Source organism: Pelodiscus sinensis, chromosome 6 (assembly GCF_052426305.1).
Source record: "Pelodiscus sinensis isolate ZL-2025 chromosome 6, ASM5242630v1, whole genome shotgun sequence".
Classification (NCBI taxonomy): Eukaryota; Metazoa; Chordata; order Testudines; family Trionychidae; genus Pelodiscus; species Pelodiscus sinensis.
In genome coordinates this window covers 104655530-104678989 of record NC_143057.1, presented here as the reverse complement: position 1 = coordinate 104678989, position 23460 = coordinate 104655530, and the positions used below count along the sequence as shown (strand labels likewise).

Genomic DNA, 23460 nt, shown 5'->3' with positions numbered 1-23460 from the left:
CAAAGGTGTGCCTACTCATGATATAATCATGCTTTCACATGCAGTGTAAACATTCAGTAACTTGTTTGCATAACAAGTTGGCTGCTAGAACAGGAAAAAGAGGAGCCCAAGGCCATAACTTGTATATATCTCTACTCCCAAAACATCTGAGAGATTGAAGGAACAGGCACTGTTGTTTACAATAGATGGTTTAAATTTTAAGGTGATTGTTGCAGGATGACCTGCACTTTTAAGGACTAGGAGACCTACTTCAGCTACAACTGTGCAGGGCACTGGACTTATGAGGGGGAAAGCTAAGCAACTGACTGATGTGTGAAGAGACTGCTCCTACTTGGGGGCAGGAAGCCAGTCTGAATGCCAGGAATTGTCAGAAAACTGTGACTGGCCAGAGTCCTTGGTAGGAGGGTGGGCCTGAACTGAACTATTGGACTGACCAAAGCTCAGGTCCCTATTGGTGAGCATTGAGACTAGTCATCACAGCTGGCACCTGCTTGTAAGGAAAGGGTTGGATGATGAGCCCAGGCTGAAGATTATTTTGCTTTGTTCATTTGTCTAAGGGACTCAGTTATCCTGCAAGGGGTTGAACTCTCTGAAGTGGCTAGGCTGGAGAACCAAGTAATATCTAGAAATGGAGTAGCCTGAAGAGCATGATGTGGAAATTGAGGCAGAATGGTTGGAATGCCGCACTAAAATGTGAGGTAGCTCTAGGGGATGGAGGGATTCCAAGAGTCCTAGAGGGAACTAGATAAATGACTAGATACATATTAAGCCATAAGAAAGGGGCAATACAGGTTCGCTGCAGATTTAGGCATGAATCAATTGCACCTGTTTTACATTTTGAATATTTTCTTCCTACCCATAAGGGCTAACCATTTTTTTTTAATGGAAGATAAGATTCTAGAGCACAAGACAGCACCTTAAAAAGAAAGGGTGGTAGGCCATAGTACTGTATACAACGCTTTGTGGAACCTGTTCCAATTCTTGCCTTTGACACATAGGTGCAACCCCCATTGAGATTATACAGGACAGAACTTGCACCTATACTGGTTCCATTGAACTCAGTGTCACCTAACTCTCTCCTACTCAACTCAGAGTATTGAAGTCAGAAATAGGCTCCTTGGATGAAATCCAAACCCCATGGAAATCAACAGTAAATCTCTCATGTTCAGAGGGTCCAGAACATGTGATTTTCTTTACTGCTTTTAAAAGTATCTTAGATTCTTTAGTGTTTTGTATGTGTTGCTGCTCACACTGCATGCTTACATTGCTACGGGAGAGAGAAACAGATTTGAGAAACAGCCTAAGTCATTGATCAACACAAGGCCTAACTTTGCTTTCCTTCTGGGATCCTCAGATCATCCATCAAGGAATGACTCTTTCTCTTTAAAAACAATCATTAGGAGGGACATGAATTTTTATTCCCATGTTCTGTAAGACCTTCTACCCTCCAATTTATTATCTGTCCTGAACTTCATTGGGGTCATCTCAAGTGATGTCTTCCCACCCATTTTGTGAATACAGCCTCTCTGTTGTGATCAACTGCCTCCTTGCTACTTTCCATTATAGCATGCATGACTTTGCTTTCAATGACTTCCTTGATGAATAAAAACATACTCCTCCCTGCACGTAGCAGGCTACAGATCTCCTCTTTCCATTGACCCTGTCAAATATTCTCAAGTGACCCCCTTCCTTTTCTGACATCAATAAATAGTATTTACAAATAATGGCTTTAATCAGCTGAAAAGATTTATATACTTCTAAATACATGATACTGAACAAAAATAAACCTCACAGTATAGTTATATTCTTTGCTTTGGGGAAAAAAGGACAATATTTTGATCTTCATTGCACTAATGTAACTGGAATAGTGCTGTTTAAAACCAATGGTATTACTTTTAATGTACTTATGATCAGAATCTGGCCATTAATATGGAAAAAGAAACACCAAAAAGAGCAGGTTTTGATCAAATACGTAAATGACACAAGTATTAAAAAGTTTTGTTAAAAATACCATTTATGAAGTTGCTTAACATTCAACTCAAACATTTATGTGACAGGTTTAAGTTTAGGTTTTGGCTCTGGTTAGCTGATGTTTGCAACTGAGTTCTTTGTAACTGTGGTTACACTTTTATTGTCAGTGGATGTTATGAAAGACGTTAACCATCACTGCAGGAGCTGAATACAGCCCAGCTATTTATACACAGATGCCAATTAGGGATGGTTCTGCTGCTTCCTCAGGTTTGTGCTAGAGTGCACTTAGATCAAAAAACATTTATAGAAACAAAATTTTCCTTGGGAAGTATTTTTCCATGGAGCTTTTGTTCTATTTGAAAAGACTTCTGTTTCTGTGTGTGTTGAGAATGGTGCTAAGTCACCCTGTCCAGGTGGAATTCTAGAAGTCATATGGGAAGTTATCCCATTGCATTACCTCTTAGGAGGCTGCACTGTGCGTTCTCCTGCTGAGGCAGCACCTCTCCTTAACTTGGTACTGCCTATGGTTGGCCAGCCACCTCCATACCTCTTTGAGGATGATTCGTGACCCAGTGGATTTTAGCAGAAGACAGTCAAGTGAGCACAGTTTACAGTTATAGCTAGCTTCTCAATGAGGTGTGCAAAGAGTGGAGAAGGGAAGTGTGATGGGGCATATCAATCTGATGCTGGCCAAGAAAGGGGATAAGAAGCTGTGTGGGATCAGACCCATCCTGCCGTGACTGTGGTTGGTGCCAGGCTTAGTGAGAGGAGTTTAAACAGTAGAGCACAGATCAGAGAGTTTGATTGGGAAGGACAGATCTCCAACTCTTAGGCCTAGGTTACGTCCAGAACTTTGGTTGACCGATCTACATCGCCCCGGAGTTTGAACAATTCACATCCCCGAGAGGCAAAGTTAAACTAACCTAGGCCATGAAATAGGCATTGCTAGGTTGATAAACTGTTCTTCCATCAACCTATCTACCACCTCTCAAGGAGGGAGATTTACTGCAGTGTTGGAAGGAAAAGCCCTCCTGTCACTGTAGGAAGTGTCAGCACTAAAGTGGTGTAGTGTACTGCTGTAGCACTTGTCAGGTAGATACGTCCTACCCCTGGGAGAAAGGCTTGGCTTGGTGCAGAAAAAGCTTGACAGACTGCTGCCTGCCAGAGCCTCTCTGAGGGAAGGATGGCCTGGTGTGGGACTTCTGTTTGATTTGTCACCAATGACACACCTGCTGGTGTTGAGTGAGTCTACTACAGCTAGTGCCCTGCCTGAATGAGCGAATAATTAAATAAAATAATTTTTTTCTCCTTACATCGAATGCAGGACCTGGTAGTGGCTGGTTCTTAACCCAAATGTGACTAGGTTCTCTGCAGGTTAGATACACCACAGAGCTAGTAACATTTGGTCTTTAATGCAACTCCCCCTCACAGCTCAGCTTGATACTGCATCTAAGAAACAATGGGTCACATTCAGGCGGATCATTCAATTGAAGTGACTGGAATTATGAGGGCTGAATTTGCCCTGCTGGGAGAGGGACTGTGAGACAAGAACTTTAAATACCAGCAACTACTGATACACAGGCAAAGTAATAAACATGTTGAAAAACACGGGAAAAATAACTAGCACTAGGAAGCATTTAGTGAGATTCTGTTACTAGAAGTTTTTACTATTGGGATAGCCTGTTTTTGCACTTTTTCTCTGTTTCAGGCTTCTCCCATCACAACTTCTCAATTAATTGTTGAGTCTTGAAGACCTGAGTTTTCAATAGATACTGAACAAAACAAGACCTCTAAAAAATTTACACCTCTTGGGGCATGTCTACACTAGGAAATTGTTTTGAAATAACTCCTGAAATAACCATTTTGAAATAACGTGTCCACACTACAGGAAAGCCTTGAAATTAGTACAAGGCAGGCTCCCTTAATGTGGAAGGACTACCTTGACACAGAGCCCTCGGAAGCACTGGGGAGTAATTACTTTGAATGACTCTGGGGAGTAGTTATTTCAAAATAGTAGCAGTGGAGTGTCCACACTACCACTATTTTGAAATAACAGTTTCAAAGTAAGTGTTATACCTCATGAAATAACCATCCCATTATTTTGAAATAACAGGCTTGGTAGTGTGAACACTCTGTTGGTGGGGATGGACTGAAAAATATATGTAATTGCTTTCTTAGGGTGTATCTAGACTAAAGGTTTTTTTGAAAAAAATGGCCTTTTTTCTAAAAAACTTACCCTGTGTCTAGACTGCAGCCGCGTTCTTTCAAATGTAAATTGAAAGAACACGGCAGTTTTTTCAATCACGGTAAACCTTATTTTACGAGGAATAACACATTTTTATTAAACTATTCTTTCAAAAAAAGGCGCTATTGAATTCAAACTGTGCTTTTTCAAAAGAGAGTGTCTGGACTCTCTTCTGAAAAAGCGGCTTGCTTTTTTGAAATATCTGCTTTTAGTTTAGATGCTCTCTTTCAAAAGAGGCTTCTAGTCCAGACATAGCCTAAAAGTAGAGCCTAAAGCTTGAGTAATTCTAATTTCAGGGTGCCTGTTGGGGTGAAACTTAACTGCACTTCTGGCTGCAGAAATATTAGCCCACCAGTCATACAGTACATTGATTTTAGTACCAAATAAGTGAAAATTAATAAATTCCAGTCTGGAGGTCAAATATGGGTTATTTTGTTTTTATACATTTATAACATCTTGTAAAGATCTTAAGGCACATCCCAACACAGACCATTATCGTCATCTAAACTCTTATAGTTCAAGACAGTGAGTATTGCTCATCATCTTTTATATCCCAAACAGGCCTCTCATTCCAGCCGTTCCAATAATTCTCCCTGTAAAATGTATTAATAAACAGTTATACAGGCCTGGTGGAGTTTCTTATAAACTCCAGTTTATTAAGACAGTGATGAATATACATACAAGGAAGTCTATCACAATGATCATGGACATTTGAGAAATGTTTAACTAAACATCTTTTTGGAATAAAAAAGATAAAACCAAGCTCTCATAGTTCATTTATAAATTTCATCCCAAAGTGCAACTTAAATGATAGTCTTTGAAGTCTTTCATTTCTCTGTCACTGTTGCCTCTTCTCTGCATGCCTTCTATTAACCCTGTGTTCCTGCCTAGTGAAAGTAAATAGTTTCACATTGTACCACATGATTTATGAAAACTGGCTTATGAATATGCATATCAACTGAGCCAGGCAATGACGGATCTCATCTTCTATGACGCTGTTGGTAAGCAACTAAGCCAATCCTTGTTCGGCAATTCCAATGAGAGGTCACATAAAAATCTGCCATCTATGGGTGTTGTACACTCTTTTCAGAGCCTATGATTTGGATACATTGACTCTCAAAGCATTTGAGAGCCTGTATAATATTATGCTGCCAGAACAATCTATCTTGAGTTAAGATTTCCAGGTCACTAGGAGAGATACTGTGAGACTTCACATCGACCTTTAAAAATCTTTATGTTTATACTGACCACTTTATAAAGCACTTTACATGAATATTTTAGTTCATTTCCTAAGTGATACATGACAGCGCGAGATGGATTCAGATTCAGAATTATTATCACTAATATTATCACTGGGACTTTCAACATGCCATGAGGGCTAGACACCAAACTGTCACTGGTTTTCAATGGGTACTGGAGTCCCTTAAACTCCTTTGAAACTTCCATACTTCATGTGCCTATTTAGACACATACAAAAACACATAAACGAACAATCCAGGAAACTATAGACCAATCAGTTTAACTTCTGTGACAGGAAAGATAATGGAGCAAGTAATTAAGGAATTCATCTGCAAACACCTGGAAGATAATAAGATGATAGGTAACAGCCAGCATGGATTTGTAAAGAACAAATCATGTCAAACCAAACTGATAGCTTTCTTTGATAAGATAATGAGTCTTGTGGATAAGGGAGAAACAGTGGATGTGGTATACCTAGACTTTAGTAAGGTATTTGATAGTCTTGCATGATCTTCTTACCAATAAACTAGGCAAATACAATTTAGATGGGGCTACTATAAGGTGGGTGCATAACTGGCTGGTTAACCGTTCTCAGAGAGTAGTTATTAATGGTTCACAATCCTGCTGAAAGGGCATAACAAGTGAGGTTCCACAGGAGTCTGTTTTGGGACCAGTTATGTTCAATATCTTCATCAACAATTTAGATATTGGAATAGAGAGTATGCTTATTAAGTATCAAGACACAAGAATTCATTCTTCTGTTCTACTCAGCGCTGATTCGGCCTCAACTGGAGTATTGTGTCCAGTTCTGGGCCCTACATTTCAAGAAAGATGTGGAGAAGGAAGAAAGAAAGAAATTAGAGAAGGTCCAGAGAAGAGCAATAAGAAAGATTAAAGGTCTAGAGAACATGACCTACAAAAGAAGACTGAAAGAATTGGGCTTATTTAGCTTGGAAAAGAGAAGACGGAGAGGGGACATGATAATCGTTTTCAGGTATCTAAAAGTATGTCACAAGGAGATGGGAGAAAAATTGTTCTCCTTGGCCTCTGAGGATGGGACAAGAAGCAATGGGCTTAAATTGCAGCAAGGGAGGTTTAGGTTGAACATTAGGAAAAACTTCCTAACTGTCAAGGTAGTTAAACACTGGAATAAGTTGCCTAGGGAAGTTGTGGAATCTCCATATCTGGAGATACTTAAAAGTAGGTTAGATAGACATCTCTCAGGGATGGCCTAGATGGTAATGGGTCCTGCCCATGAGGGGACTGGACTCAATCACCTCTCGAGGTCCCTTCCAGTTCTAGTGTTCTATGATTCTATAAGTCTATACATGTACATACGTTACCTAATACAGCAGCTTATTAATTCCTGCAGCTGTATTTGTTGTTGTTGCAGTAGTCCCACCTACAGTAACTGGATAATATTCTTGAACATGAAGAAGAATTTTATCAATTGGGATGTTCAAATGAATGGATGCTATGGATGCTCTTTTGGGCATGTTTACATTGCAGCACTAAGTCGGCCTGATTACTGGGGTGGCTAACGAGCATGCTACACTACTCTACTTCTGCATCCTCACTAGGGGCGATTCTACCAACTGAAAAGGGGCAGCATGGAGGGCTGAGGGTCAGGACTCTGAGCTCTGTGCAACTCCCTGTTGGGAGTCCAGCTTTCTTCCTGGGATCTCAGTTCCCTGTTCCCCAATTGGAATGGGGAGGCATCTGCTCAGGCTTCTTGGTTCTCTGAGTAGGAAGTTGGGAGTCTCCTGGCAGCAGCCTAGCTGGAAGTAAGGAGCTGGGGGTAGCTGAGCTCTAGCTGCCCAGAGTCCTTGTCAATTTCACAGCAACAGGGTGGTTGTTGTGTTTTTTTGGATCAATTTCATGGCTCTGGCATGGACCTCTGAATTTGATAACACAGCCAACAGCCAATGTAAGTAATGCAGACACTGCACCACCCTAATTACACCAAGATAAGTGCCGTCTCTCTCATGGAGGAGGAATTATGATGTTGGTGTAGTAGAGCAATTACATCAGCGAGACAAGGCTGTAGAGTGTACACTGGCATAATTAGGTGAGTTGCCTTACATATACCTAACTGTGTAATATAGTCCAGGACTTGGTCTCCAAAAGGAGAAATTCCTGATTACCAAAGTATTTGTTTTCTGTGTCAGTTAAGCAGTGGTGTTGGAAGCCATTGAACCAGATTGTAAACCATGCATATGAAGGAATCCACTTCAAACCAGCCCCCCTGCAATATGTCAGTAAACAGGCTGAAGAAATGAGAAGGAGGTATTTTGGAATATTGACTGAATGATGGTTCACTGGGGTGAGCTGCAAAACGTGCACTGCTTGCTCAGCATGTGTAGCTTGTGTAAAAGAAATTGCCTGTCAGGAATAGAACAATGAGGTACTTCATATACTCTCTGCATGTAGTACAGCTAGACCAGGGACTGAACAATCTGTCAAAGGAGCAGAGAAAACCAACATGAAAAGCACAGCCTGATTTCCCTGGTCCTGGTCACATCAAAATGCCTGGAGAGATTTTGAGTCTGCAGCACCTCAAGTGTCTGTGATGTGTCAGCTCTATATATGCTTCACATTGGGGGCAAACAACACCTTTCAGACATCTCCAAGGCAAAGGCTGAGATTGCCAGTTGGATGAAAACTATGGAATTCACTTCTCAGAGAGATCAGGCTAATTATGAACCTGAGGGCTTTCAGAGGAAAACCCCCACCTTTTAATCCAAACTTTCCTCTGGAACTGAACCACAGCCACAATCCTCTTTCCCTCCCAAAATGGAAAGAGAAACTTCTTCAATAAGGACACTAAAGGAGGCAGCAAGATGTGTTGGTGAATGTATTAGAAGAACCTAGATGGAGAGTTGGATGTACAGATAATATAAGCATCACTAAATCACCTAGAAGTGGCTATACAGGCAGTCCCCGAGTTACATACAAGATAGGGACTGTAGGTTTGTTCTTAAGTTGAATTTGTATGTAAGTCGGAACTGGTACATATTGTAGGGGAAACCTCTAGCCAAACATTTCTTCAGAGCTCAGTTTTATTCTCCCACACCTCACTTCCCTCAGTCCTTTATTCTCAAGCTGAGGTGTCTACTGAGAAAAGCCGCTCCGCGTCTCCCTGATCTGCTGGGGGGGGGGGGGGGGCGCTAGCTTCGTGTCTCCCTGGTCTGCTGGGGGGAAGCAGCTAGTGCGGGGTTGCCTCACCCCATTTGTAAGTAGGGATCTGATGTAAGTCGGATCCATTTAACCCGGGGACTGCCTGTATTACATTTAACATCCCCATTAAGCAACAGCCATCAAAGATTAATTCATTTGATGTCATTATTGAATGACCTGTTCACTTAAATGGGATAATTTTTATTGGAATGTAGAAGAACTTTACATATACCATGGTCATGAAAGTATGCATGATTCAACACCATAAGAGTAAGTATTATTCTATATAAAATATGGTTCTTTCCATAATAAGTCAAAACTGAAATCTGCCCAATGCATTGTTTTTGTGTCTTACAATTCTATGAAGTGTGAGTTCTCATATTCACCCTTGGCACATTTTGATAATTCCCTTTGTTTTAGAACCAGTACAATAAGTTCTCATTTTGAAAATTACTGTTCTAACAGTACGCCAGTTTCTTTATTCTTGATCACGTGCCTGTGAGATTAAATGAATTGTTCCTCTGAGCAGAGAGGATGCATGAAACCCTAATCAAAAAGAAAGCTTCAGCTGTTCAACGTAGACATTTTTAAATGGTCAGGTCCAGATAACATGTATCCAAGAGTTATTTTAAAAAGCTGGCCAAGGAGATTTCCAGATCACTAATGTCAATATTTTTCAATACATCTTAGAACACTGGTTAAGTTCCTGAGGACTGGAAGCATTAAAATATTGACAGAACATTTTCTAAGGGTAAGTGGGAAGACTTGGGTAATTATAGGCCTGTCAGCCTGATAGCTATCCTGGGCAGATAATAGAAATAGCTAATAAAGAACTACAAAAGGGTAATATAATGCCAGTCACCAGGGGTTATGGAAAACAGGACTTGTCTTACTAAATTGTCTTTTTTCTTGATATTACAAGTTTTTATTGGTAAAAGAAATAGTGTTGATGTAATACACTTAGACTTCTGTGAAGTGATTGACTTACTACTACATAATGTTTTCATTAAGAAACTAAAACAATAAAAATATCAACATGTCTTGACATGAAATGGATTAAAAACTGTCGGTCTGAAAATGCAATGTTGTGTGGGAGTGGTTGAAGTGTGATCCTGCTGTGACTGATTCTTTTCCTATTTAACATTTTTAGCAGTGACCTGAAGTAAAACAAACTTGTTACTGACAAAGTTTGCAGATGAGACAAAGATTGGGGGAGTGATAAATAATGAAGAGGACAGGTCCCTCGTACAGGGTGCTTTAGATTGCTTGCTACTTTGGGTGTATCAAGTGGTTCTAAACCTATTTACAATTGTGGGCTAAATATGCAGCCCACAATGTGTTACATGGACTGCAGGTTGATAACCACAATCCCCAACTCCCTTCTTTCCCAGACACCTATGTACAGTGCCCCCAGCCCAGAGATCAGTGGAAACTGTGTGACCCCCAGGCCCTGGTGCAGGGCTATGCTGAGCAACCTGGGACCCCAGACCTTGGAACAGTGGCAGGACTGAGCAGTTGGAACCCATGAGTCGCAGTGAGGGGCTAGGCCAAACAGCCAGAACCCCTAAACTCTGGCATGGAGTAGGGCAATTGGGCAGCAGAGACTCTTGCTGTGGAACAAGGAGTGAAGTCTTGGGCATGGGGCTGGCATGGACCCCATGTATGGGTCCTGGAGCAGAACCCCAGGTAAAACCTGGGAGTGCTATAGCACCCCTGCAGTTGTCTGGTTCCTGCCCAGAGCTCCCCCACAAACCTCTCTATAGACTGGCATTCTGCCCCCCTGCAGCACTCACTGGCCAACTGCTGGGAAGAACACTCTGGCCTCTAGGCTGCCTTAGGCTCTCTCCCCCTCAGCCAGCCATGCCCCTGCCAGGTCTGAGTAGCAAATTTTCAATGATTTTTTTTTTTAGCACACAGGTGGGCCACACTATGTACTTACTGAGCACCATGTGGCCTGCAGGCTGCAGGTTAAGAACCACTTGTGTAAGCAAACACCATGTATTTTAATATGTCCAAATGTAAAAAAAGTGTGAGTGCAGGCCATACTTACAGGATGGGGGATTCTATCCTGTGGCTGAACAATTCTGAAAAGTTCTTGGGAGTCATGTAATCATCAGTTAAACATGAGCTCTCAGTGTAACAAAAGGGCAAATGTAGTTCTTAGATGTATAAATATGAGACTCTCAAGTAGGAATGAGGAGATATTCTCTCAGCATTTGGCTCTGGCATGGCTGTTAGCAGAATACCATCTCCACTTCTGGTTGTGTCAAGTTTAAGAAGGATGTTGATAAATTGCAGATGGTTCAGAGAAGAGGAATTAAAGGATTAGAAAACCTGTTTTATAGTGATAGACTCAAGGAGCTAAAAATATTTAGCTGAACAAAGAGAAGGTTAAGAGATGGCTTTATCACAGGTTATAAGTATCTGTTTCAGAAACCGAAATTTGATTATGTATTCTTTAAGGTATAACAATCCAGTGTCTGGAAGTCAAAGCTAGATAAATTCAGACTAGAAATAAAACACAATTTTTTACCAGTGTGGATAAATAATCAATCTCTAGAATATTTTACCAATGATTGTGATAGATTCTCCACCACTGTTAATGTTTAAATCAAGACTGGATATTTATCTAACACACACTTTAGATCCAACAGGAATTAATTCAGGGAAGTCCCCAGGTCTGGGGAATGCAGGAAGTCAAATGAGATGATCACACCAGCCCCTTCTAGCCTAGTCTATCAATTATATAATTGGACTGGGATTTCCACTTCCACATGTGATCTTGGGCAAGTCATTTACATTCCTGTTGCCTCTGTCCCTTATCTGTAAAATGAAAATATTGTCCTCCTATCCTTTGTCTGAGGGTACGTCTAGAGGCATGTAGATTAGGCTACCAGACATAGTAAAATGAAGTGGCGATTTAAATTATCGCAGCTTCATTTAAATTTACATGGCTGCCGCGCTGAGCCAACAAACAGCTGATCAGCTGTTAGTCGGCTCAGCGTGATAGTCTGGACCTCATCCCAGGAGGCATACCTGGGTGGTCGACAAATACCTTTGATGTCGACACCCGCGCGTCCAGACTATCGCGCTGAGCCGACAAACAGCTGATTAGCTGTTTGTCAGCTCAGCGCGGCAGCCATGTAAATTTAAATGAAGCGGCGATTATTTAAATCGCCGCTTCATTTTACTATGTCTGGTAGCCTAATCTATATGCCTCTGGTGACAGAGGCATGTAGTCTAAATGTACCCTGAGTTTAGACTGAAAATTCTTTGGTCTGGAACTGCCTTTGTGTGGGTTTGTGTTTATAGTATCTAGCATAATTGTCCTTAATCTTGATTGGGGTCTTTCAGTGCTACCATACTAGATGAATATTAATGCTAACTACATTTTATAGATATTTTAGATGTCTTTAGTATTTGCTTGAGCTTAAGGTGTTTTCAAATTTCATATAGGTAAGATGTTGTTTTTATAGTTCTATAGTATCCAGACAACTGGATCAACTGAAAAGTTTTAGTACAATAATTTATGTACTCTTTAACTATATTTATCCCTTTACACACACTCACACACACACACACACACACACACACACACACACACACACACACATAACATAAGAATGTCCAACACTTGCAATTATCAAGTGTTCTATCCTGAGTCATCCAGTTGCAGACCAGTTGCAGATTCTGGCAGTCAGAGTTTATGGATACTCAGAGTATGGGGTTACATCCTAGCTAATAGCCATTGATGGATCTAATCTCTATGAACTGATCTTATTATTTTTTGAACTCATTTATTCTTTTGTAGTTCACAACATCCCATGGCAATGAGTTTCACAAGTTGGCTATATGAAGAAGTACTTATTTATGTTTGTATTAACCTTCTACCTATTAATTTCATTGAGTGACTCCTAATTTTTTATATTATGTGTATGGATATGTGTACACATAATATAAAATAACACTTCCCTATTCACTTTCTCAACTCCATTAATGATTTTATATACCTCTCTCATATCCCCCTTTTAGTCTTCTCTTTTCTAAACAGAAGAGTCCCAGTTTTTTTAATCTTTCCTCATTTGGAAGCTGTTCCATAATCTCAGAACAGACAAGAAACATACAAGTTATAAGTAGAAAAAAAGGCCAGCTAAAATCTTAAAACCTTATTTATTTCAGGTCTCAAATGGAGTTAATTTGTTATATTATAATTACTGATTTAAAAAAAAGACCTGTGTCATGAGACAACCATAAGAAATTCCAAACTTAATTTACTTAACCAATGGATGTCACTGTTGTTCTCTAACACATCTGAACCAGAATTCATCTACCTGTAAAAATGTATCTTAAAAAAAGTTGTTTAAGAATCAAAATCCCAGGTAGTCCACTCCATCTCTACTAAGAACAACAACAAGATGTTTTAGGAAGAGGACTTAGAACACTTGTGAACACTTGGCTGATAGTTACATATGGTTAGTTTAAAAGAGCCCCTCTCCTATGATACATAAAGTGAAGAGGAGGGTTGTATATAACTCATGCCATTTAATATAACATTACTTTAATAGTATTAAAGATTCATAATTTCACAGATGATTGTCATGCTGAAAAAGAGACACACATATGTTAAACTAGGTTCTATTAGTAACAGCACAGGTATTTCAATAGGATGAGCGTGAATACTATGCTCCTTGGTAACAGTTTCTAATTCCAAGTGGTTCAAAACATTTCATCCCATTCAGCCTCACTTCCCAGCTGTTTATGATCACTCCAGATACTTCCAGTTCTCATACTTCAACTGGCTTCCAGGAAGCTTCCCACATTGTTCTCTCATCATAAGAAATTCAGCAACCCTCCCATAAGAAGTCCATGCTTAAGCACATAAGAGCTTCCGAGCTGCTGAGCACAAGAAGCCCCCAGTTCGTCAATAATTTTAATCTGACAAGATTGGATCAGATTCACAGCAAGTGTAAAATAATGAAGTTAACAGAGCTCAGCCACTTTACTTCAGCCAAGATGTGGTGCATTGTCTGTATTTGCCCTTAAAGGTGACCTATAGCAAACATGGATTCATATGTCAATATATATTAACTTCATTTCAGGAATTTAATCAGATTTGATTGTGGACATTGGGTGCACTTTGCACCATCCACCAGTCCAAAATACTGTCAGCCTGGTGGATTTAACCCCAGGAGGGTTTCCTCTCATATAGGGAGATCTTCAGGTGATACAGAACCATCCAAGCAGCTCCTAACATCCTTCTCTCTGTCCGTCCTCACTCAGCTGTTGGTCTAACGGTTCCTTAATGCTGTGGGTAGCTGGGCAGCTGCTCTCACTTGTGTAGGAGGACTGACCCCTTCCAAAAGCCTCAGAACTAGGGGAGCATGAAAGGCAGCTTGACATCACTTTTTGCTCTTCTGGGCTGAGTGCTATAAAGTCGTGGCTAAGGATCTGGCTCTTAGTGTCTCATCTGTGTCTGCTATACCAACTGAGATGATAGTATCCTACCATCAGATTCATACAGCAAGGCCTTTAACAACGGGATCCACTACTGTACAGTTCTTTATCTAATGTCCTTTTGTGATGTTTTTCCATTATGTTTGAATCTGAAGCTGTTGCATAGGAGATGAGACTTCATTGACCTATGGATGGTGCATAAAAGGAAAGGGCATGAAGACAAACTATATTAAATTGTCGCACTAGCAGATCATTATTTGTGGAAGTAATCTCTTTCGGTCTTGAGGACAGTGTATTCCTACTTTTAAACAGGGTAGCAGGGGATCTATGAGATTTTTTTTAATGACCACAAGTAATTAAGCCATTGTTTTTGTTTGTCATTTGAGCACCTTCATTAGCCCAGTGTCCACAGTATCACGTGGTTGTTTTGTGTGTCTGAGTAAGGAAACTGCTCTTTGAATCACTATCATCACCTTTTTCCTACAGAGACTATGTTTTCTCTGAAGACATTCTTCCAAGTCCTGATCCAGCCAGAACATGCAGAGCAGAGATAACTCAATTGTTCCATAACTCAAAATGGTTTTATGAAATACTGAGAAATCACAAACAGCTCTTATGTAAATGATTTCTTAGAAAATGGGAAGCCTTTGGCTATGTTAGATTCCTGTACGACTCATCTGGGCTGGAATTCCATTCCACACTGTTGGCACAGAATTTAAAAGAAAAGAAAGAAAAAGGGTACTTTAGGTATAAAGCATGACATATACGTAGGATATTTGTATATACCAAGTTTAAAGACAATGGTTTCATTCATTTTCAGCAGGACCACATTTTGATTCAGTGTGAGATCTAATAAAATCATCGAATAAAATCATCATAATACTGAGCTCTTGAGTGTCTCAAAATGCTGAACATAGAAAGCCAAGTATTACTATCCTCATTTTACAGAGGACTAAGTAAAGCTTAAATGAGTTTTAGAAACTTGCTCCAGGTTACAGCCAGACCCAATCTCCTGATGGAGGACACAAATGGCTAAAACAGTATTGTAATCTTGGGAATATTTAAGTAGATTTTAAATATTTAGCCAATGCTCTGGCATACTCCCAGAGAACAGAAAGATATTTGCCCTTAACACTCTCTCTTCATGGTACTTAGTTCGAAGTACCGTTTCACTGCCGCATGTAGCTGCGGGCAGTTACTTCGGACTAGTGGAATTTAAAAGTGGCGACCAGACGGGAACATGCAAATAAAGCCCAGGATATTTAAATCCCGGGCTTCATTTGCAACTTCGAATGCCTACATTAGCCTCCCTCGTTCGAACTAGGAGGCTAGTGTAGACATACCCCAAGATTTTGGAAAGTGATCAAGGGCCACACTTTTCTCTGAAGGAGATGTAGGGTCTTGGATGAAGGTTGGGTGCAGAAGGGGGCAAGGAGTAAGGGACTGGGATGCAGGAGATGGTGTAAAGTCTGAGAGGGAGTTTGGGTGAAGGAAGGGATTGTGACCTGGGTCAGCGGATTGGGATGAAGGGTCAGGAAGGGAGTATGAGTGCAAGAGAGGATTCTGGCCTGGGTAAGCTGCTCTAAGAGGGATTGCAAAGTCTGGGAGGGAATTGTGACCTGGGAGAAGGGATAAAAGGGGTGCAGAATGCAGAGGGTTTGGGTGTTGACCTGGAACAAGAATGGGGTGCAGGGTCTGAGAAGGTGTTTGAGTGCAGGAGAGGATTCTGGCCTGGGGGAGAGGTGTAGGAAGGGCTGCAGCGTCTGGGAGGGAATTGTGACCTGAGGCAAGGGGGTACAGAGGGTTTGAATGGTGACTAGGGAGAGGGAGTTGGGGTGCAGAGGGCTTGGATGGTGACCCGGAGGAGAGATTTGGTGTGGAGCAGGGGCAGGGGTGCCAGAGGCAGGCTCCAGCTGGAAGGCGCTTACTTAAGTGTCTCCTGGCCAGCAGCCCTGCAGCATTGCCAAGGCAGGCTGGACTCCCTGCCTGCTGCAGCCCCAGACTGCTTGAAACTGCAGGTTGTTCAACAGACATACTGGCAGACATACTGCAAGAACATAGTTGCAAATGTTTGTGATTTTGAATTTGTCCTCCCTAAAATGATCATACAATAGTATGTCATCAGTGTGCTATTAGCTTTCTATTGACAACTTACATGGCACTTTTTAGATATGGTGATGACGTTAGTCATTTGGGATACACTGAATTGGTCAGGCCAGCTGCAACTCATTACAGATACCAGTTAGCCCCCTGCCATCTTGCATTGTGATTCTGTTAGGGTAACACTACTACTAAACTAACCCTAATTAACATTGTATTAAAATTTTACTCACCGTGAAACAAGGAATTTAAACAAGGCATGATGGCTTAAGAAGCCTATACCACAAGCCATCCATAAAATGCTTCAATCCACATTTTCACAATTTACTTTTCCCAAAGAACTATCTTGTGGTTTTCCATCTTAAGAGAAAACGTATGATTTTCTTCATAGAGCCCCAAAACCTACTCTTACAAAGCATTGTTTTGTTTTCAAATACCCTGTAAGAATATTATGCTTTGAAAGTTGGCCTAGTGAAATGTGATGTCAAAATATTTAATGTTTTTTTGTGCTATTGGATTATTCTTCTGTAATTTAAAATGCATACATCAGTAACATTTCTGCCATGTTAACTTGTGTGGCATGGTTTAGTGGTCTGTGTACTAGGTATGAAATACCTATGTCACTTTGAAGTACAGTAGGGACAACCTAAAATTCATATTAGAGTGGCATATAAACCAAGTATTATGCAATACTGTATGGCTACGTCTACACTGGCCCCTTCTTCGGAAGAGGCATGCTAATTTCTAACTTTGGAATAGGGAAATCCGCGGGGGATTTAAATATCCCCTGCGGGATTTAAATAAACATGGCCGCCGCTTTTTTGCCGGCTTGGGGAAAAGCCGGAAAAGAGCGTCCAGACTGGCGCGATCCTCCGGAATAAAGCCCTTTTCCGGAGGATCTCTTATTCCTACTTCAGGTCCCCCTCCCGTCTCCCAGGCCTCTGTCCTGTGCCCCCTGCCCTGAGTCCACTGCCTTGATTTCTGTACCCCCACCTCCTGTCTCAAGCCCCCCCACACCACCCAACTTTCTGCTCTAAAGCACCCATCCCCTGTCCCTCCTCATCCCTGAATTCTCATTCCAGCCTTCATTTTCCTTTATGTCAATGATTGCATTTTTCAAAAATGAAGCAATTATATTTTTCATTTTTTAAAATTACTTCAGTTAAAGACCTGAGTAAGGCTGGGTACCTCTTCTAGTTATGTTCATATATTTTACATTCTTTCTTCACTTTTGAAACATTAGTCAATTATGACATATTTATATATAATTATCCTAATTGCATCTAATCCATTGAGTTGTGTAAACATGTATAATTACATTACTGAGATACTCAATGACTTCAAAATAGCTTTTCCTTTCTTTATATCAAAAATCTTTTGTGCAAAGTGTATATAGATATATGTATTTTTGCAGGGCTATTTCATATTCCCTTGTTTATCTGCACATTTACTCCCTTGTTCTTTAGGGCCAAGAATAAATCTGAAAGATGCATTTTCCCTCACCTTGGTCTAAATCTCAATCTTGTAGCTAAGAATTAGAACTGGAACAGCACAGACCTGTCAAGTGCTCAGCATCTCAGACAGCAGGACAGAACATCTTTCAAAATCTCTAGGGACCTATTCCACGTAAACAGATTAATGGAACTGTGGCCTGACAGATAAGCCAATGATTCAATCACCCCTAAAAAGAACACTTAAAAACATGTCATTTTGATCACAAAAGATTTCTTACTATTTAAAAAAAAAGATGTTAGACAAATAAAACCGTAGATTCTTAGCTGGGTAAAACAAAATACAGGACTATGTCGCACTTTGAAGACTAACAAGATGGTTTATTAGATGATGAGCTTTCATGGGCCAGACCCACTTCCTCAGATCAAATTGTGGAAGAAAATAGTCATAACCATATATACCAAAGGATACAATTAAAAAAAAGTGAACACATATGAAAAGGACAAATCACATTTCAGAACAGAAGGAGGATGCAGGGGGGTGGGGGAAGGAAGGTAAATGTCTGTGAGTTAATGATATTAGAGGTGGGGATAGGTAGATGTCTGTGAGCTAAGACATCTGGGTAGTGAGAAACTAAGTTCTGGATTTGTCTGGGTTTGTTTGCAATTTCAGACATGTACATCTGTAGCACCGAATTATGTTATATCCTCATTCTTCTGAGCAGGCAAGTGACTTGACAGAAATCCTGTCAAGTGTCTAATCCTGTGATGCACTGAATGCCTTTTGGCCCAGCCATTCAGCCATGTTCTGAACATATTAATTGCTTGCGAGTTACACATCTGTCAGCACACACAAGTAAGTTCTATTGTAGATTTTTGACTGTGCCATGTAGTACCCCCCTTTGGGCAAGAGAGGTTCTGCTGAGGCCTGCCTCATTGACTCCTTAACTGAAGAGTCCATACAGGACAAGTATTCCAAACATTGCCCCTTCTGGGGTCTAATTCATCGCCTCCACAGAAAAGTCTTTCGAAAGAAAACCCAGAGATTTAATGTTTTCCTGCTGGTTTCAGGAGGGCTCAGCCCATCCTCCCGGAGGGTCTCTATCCCTCTTTCCCAACATCTCTTGCTTGGAGTTTGGCTTTCTCCACAAGCCCTACCCCCTACTGACTGTGGCTCCTGCAGAACCTCTCACTCCCTGCAGTGTCTGCAAGCAGCTACCTGCAGTTGTGTCTCCCTTTAAAAGGACCAGGTCTCTTCCCTTAGGCCAACTAGGGAGAGACTCATCTGTCCATGTGCATTGAACCCCGCTCCCTTTCTTGCAGGACCAATAAACATGTGCCAGACACCAAAGTTTGTTCTTAGGGTACTTCAGCACATCAAACCATGAGTGTGACTCCCAGCTGCAAGAGACATAGCCTTCTAAATGATCAAGCTAGCCTTCTAAAATTAGAGAGCATCCATGGTGTTGGAAGAGCATGGAGGGGCTAGCCACCTTGCATACATGCCAAGAGCCTTAGATGAGTACATACTTGGGGTGGCAAGCCCCTCCTGTGATATTTAGACCTAATAGCATATGCAATAGACAGAGGCGAAGCTGGATGAAGGAGGTAACCGAGTTACAGATGATGTGGGGAAAGCTGAAGTACTCAATGCTTTTTTTGCCTCTCTATTCACAGACAAGGTCGGCTCCCGGACTAATGCACTAAGTGACGCAAGATGGGATGAAGATGGACAGCCCTTGGTGGGTAAAGAACAAGTTAGGAACTATTTAGAAAAGCTAAATGTACACAAATCCATGGGTCCGGACTTAATGCATCTGAGAGTACTGAGGGAGTTGTCAAATGTCATTGAGGAGCCTTTGGCCATTATCTTTGAAAAGTCGTGGAGATCAGGAGAGATCCCGGATGATTGGAAAAAAGGCAAATGTAGTGCCCATCTTCAAAAAAGGGAAGAAGGACGATCCAGGGAACTATAGGCCAGTCAGTCTTACCTCAGTTCTTGGAAAAATCATGGAAGAGATCCTTAAGGTATCCATTTTGAGGCACTTGGAAGAGAGGAAAGTAATCGGGAATAGTTAGCATGGATTCACAAAAGGCAAGTCGTGCCTGACCAATCTGATTAGCTTCTATGATGAGGTAACTGGCTCTGTGGACATGGGAAAGTCAGTGGATGTGATATACCTTGACTTTAGCAAGGCTTTTGATACGGTCTCCCACAATATTCTTGCCAGCAAGTTAAGGGAAAGTGGATTAGATAAATGGACAGTAAGATGGATAGAAAGCTGGCTAGAAGGTCAGGCCCAGTGGGTAGTGATCAACGGCTCAATGTCAGGATGGCGGAGTGCCCCAAGGTTCAGTTCTAGGACTGGTTTTGTTCAGTCTTTATTAATGACCTGGATGAGGGGATGGATTGCACCCTCAGCAAGTTTGCAGATGACCCTAAGCTAGGGGGAAAGGTTTGAGGGCAGAGATAAGGTCCAAAGTGACTTAGACAAATTGGAGGATTGGGGCACAAGAAATCTGATGAGGTTCAACAAGGACAAGTGCAGAGTCCTGCACTTGAGATGGAAGAATCCCAAGCATTGTTACAGGCTGAGGACCAACCAGCTAAGTAGTAGTTCTGCAGAAAAGGACCTGGGGGTTATAGTGGATGGGAATCTGGATATGAGTCAACAGTGTGCCCTTGTAGCCAAGAAGGCTAATGGTATATTAGGTTGCATTAAGAGGAACATTGCTAGCAGATCCAGAGATGTGATTATTCCCCTTTATTCGGCTTTGGTGAGGCCACATCTGGAGTATTGCATCCAGTTCTGGGCCCCCCACTACAAAAAGGATGTGGACGCATTGGAGAGGGTCCAGCGGAGGGCAATCAAAATGATTAGGGGGCTGGAGCATATGAACTACGAGGAGAGGCTGAGGGAGTTGCGTTTGTTTAGTCTACAGAAGCGAAGAGATTTGATAGCAGCCTTCAACTTCCTGAAGGGAGGTTCCAAAGAGGATGGAGAAAAGCTGTTTGCAGTAGTGACAGATGGCACAACAAGGAGTAATGGTCTCAAGTTGTGGTGGGAGAGGTCCAGGTTGGATATTAGGGAAAACTATTTCACGAGGAGAGTGGTGAAGCACTGGAATTGGTTACCTAGGGAAGTAGTGGAGTCTCCATCCCTAGAGGTGTTTAAGTCTCAGCTTGACAAAGCTCTGGCTGGGTTGATTTAGTTGGGATTGGTCATGCCTAGAGCAGGGGACTGGACTTGATGACCTTCTGAGGCCTCTTCCAGCTGTATGGTTCTATGATTCTGTGATTTTAATAGTTATTTGCTGTGGTGACTTTATTGATCTGGCAATACAGGAGTTTAATGAAAATGAAGTTTTGCTTTGGGCAAGTACAGAGCTCCTAACAATTTAAAGGGGAAAAACATCACTACACTGTGACCTTGTCCTGTCCTACACTAAAGGGGAAAGTAGACTTAAGATATTCAACTCCAGCTGTATTAATTACTCCAGCTGGCGTCGATGTATCTTAAGTCATATTTTCAGGCTCTCCACATAGCAGGAGGTCAACAGGAGCAAAAAAGCTTAATCAGCTTCCCTTACTCCTCATAACAAGACCATGGACACTGATGGGAACGCCCTCTCAGTTCAAATTAGTGGGTCATCACTAGAATCGTTAATTCGAACACTAGCAGAGGAGGCTCGATCTTCTCCGTAGGGTAGACAAGCCCCTTATGGTGGGAATCACATTTCTAGCTTAAAGTGTAGAAATATTCTAGGTCATATTGCAACATGTCAAAGGATCAGACTCTTTGATATTAACAAGTGTGGGGTAGGGACTATGGATCAGCTTTGGGCAAATTTGTGTTGTGCAGCATGGGGAGCATAGCTGCAGCTTAACAAATAATAATACAAAAGTAAAAAGATTCAAGTCCCTTTTAGTTTTTAACAAGAAATCATTTAAATGGCAATATATGTTCATTATTAGTTAGATGTTGGTGTAACATTGTGAATACTTCCTTAAAAGTAGATGAGAATGCACACCATTGGAAGTGTATCCCAAGGTTAGTTATTTTCTCATTATGAGAAAAATACCAGTCAAGATGAAAAAAATACTTCAATAAATGCATGAGTATTTATTTCTTGGCAGAAAATACAACTACCAGTTGCTCAAAAACTGGGGTCAGGATGAAATGCTTGGTCCCTCGAGAACAAGGTTCCCAGGATAGTTTTGCCAGGTTTTATAGTCTAAGAAATTGCCACAAAATATTAACCGCTGGTATATCCTAAAAAACAACAAAAAAAAACCCTCAAAAACAGACACAGATATTCTCATAGGGCAGAATTCAAGAAATTATGCAACGTGTTTGTGCTCCAGGGTTGGGCAACCTGTGTCCCACAGGGCACATCAGGTTTCTATGTGTGGCCTGTTAGACGTTTGTTTGCCATTGCCCATGTGCATGGTCTCCAGAATCCACTGGTTTCCATCCATGTAGTTTTCTTTCTACCAGTATTACTAAAGTGACGTGCACATAAAGCAAGGGCACATGAAGTGAGGTGCATGCTGATTGCACACAACCTTGACTGAGAGAACCATGAACTCCCTCTGCATACAATGAAAGTGATGCTATGGTTCAATTGACACCCTCACAAATTCTTCTAAGTATGCAAGCACAGTTAGCAAAACTACCCTATCTCCGGAGACTATCTTGGTTACAATAATCTTGTGGCCCACTGAGATGATGGAGAGCCTCTCATGCAGCCCACTCACTAGCCTACACTATCCATCACTGTTGTACACTGATTTTGGAGACAATGAATGATAATTATAATTTGTAACTAATCTATTCTATTAATTTTGCCTTTTTTTGTCTGTGAACAGGCTATAAAACTTCACACGAATCCATAGTTGAAATTATTTGTGACTCTTTCCAGTGAATAATGGTTTCTGTGGTTGAGGAACAGTTTCTATGGTTGAGGAGCTTCTGAATTCCTTCACCTTCACCTTCTGTTACAATAAGCACAAAGCTAGAGGGGTTCCAGTGAGAACTTATCATCCACCAAGCATGCATGGTATTGGCTAGAAATTAAAATGAATTGCATTTTTGACATTTCAGATATTATGAACTAATTCCCGGCAGGAGTGAGCACCAAGCATAGTCTTTGAGTCTCAGGTAAGGCGTGCCTAAGGGGTGTGCAGGCTTTTTGGCTTAAGGAGGAGGAATACTACCATCCCAAGGTGGTGTGGTGTGTACATGAGCCCATCAAACTCTACTGAATTCCAGCCCAAGACCTTAACAGTAGCAGTGTGGTCTGCTGCTGGGTCAACAGGGAATCTACCTGAAGTATGCTGATCATGTTTCCAGCAGTTCCACAACCAGATGGTAGTCTGGTTCCCCTGGGCTGCTTCCTACTCTCCCCTTTGGGAGTGCCTGCCTCCAGGGGTCATACTCATTCTTCCTGGGATATACTGCCAAGGGTAATGGTTTAAGCTCCTCACTGTTGGGTATTAGCCATTTTTGGTTTTCACACTTCCCCTAGTGTGCAGAGGAATGCTTAGGGGCATGAGTAGTGATGCCGGATGCGTGAGAACAGCAATGTGAAGCAGGTCTAGGTTGGGCTGGTCTCACATGGTAGGGCTTGGAGAATGAGTGTCATCTGCACCCATTGATTCATCACAGCAGGACACCCTGCCCATCTGGGCTGAGAGGGTGTAGCCAAAAATGTTCTGGTGGGGGCATTTGCCCCACATACGCTCTCTCACCTCTTGCTACATCAACTGAACCTTAGCTAATACAGAATTTATTTTTAAAAAATGAGCCTTAACCAACTGTC

At 41.4% G+C, this 23460-nt stretch overlaps 1 long non-coding RNA gene across 1 annotated transcript in view; it reads left to right on the top strand.

The window, feature by feature from the left end:
• The window catches only part of LOC142829962 (uncharacterized), a 102203-nt gene that overhangs the window by 54707 nt on the left and 24036 nt on the right, over window positions 1–23460 (top strand). Inside the window, exons 2-3 of the long non-coding RNA XR_016349939.1 lie at window positions 19315–19379; window positions 22743–22799. This is a non-coding gene — a long non-coding RNA (uncharacterized LOC142829962). The remainder of the gene's footprint in view (window positions 1–19314; window positions 19380–22742; window positions 22800–23460) is intronic.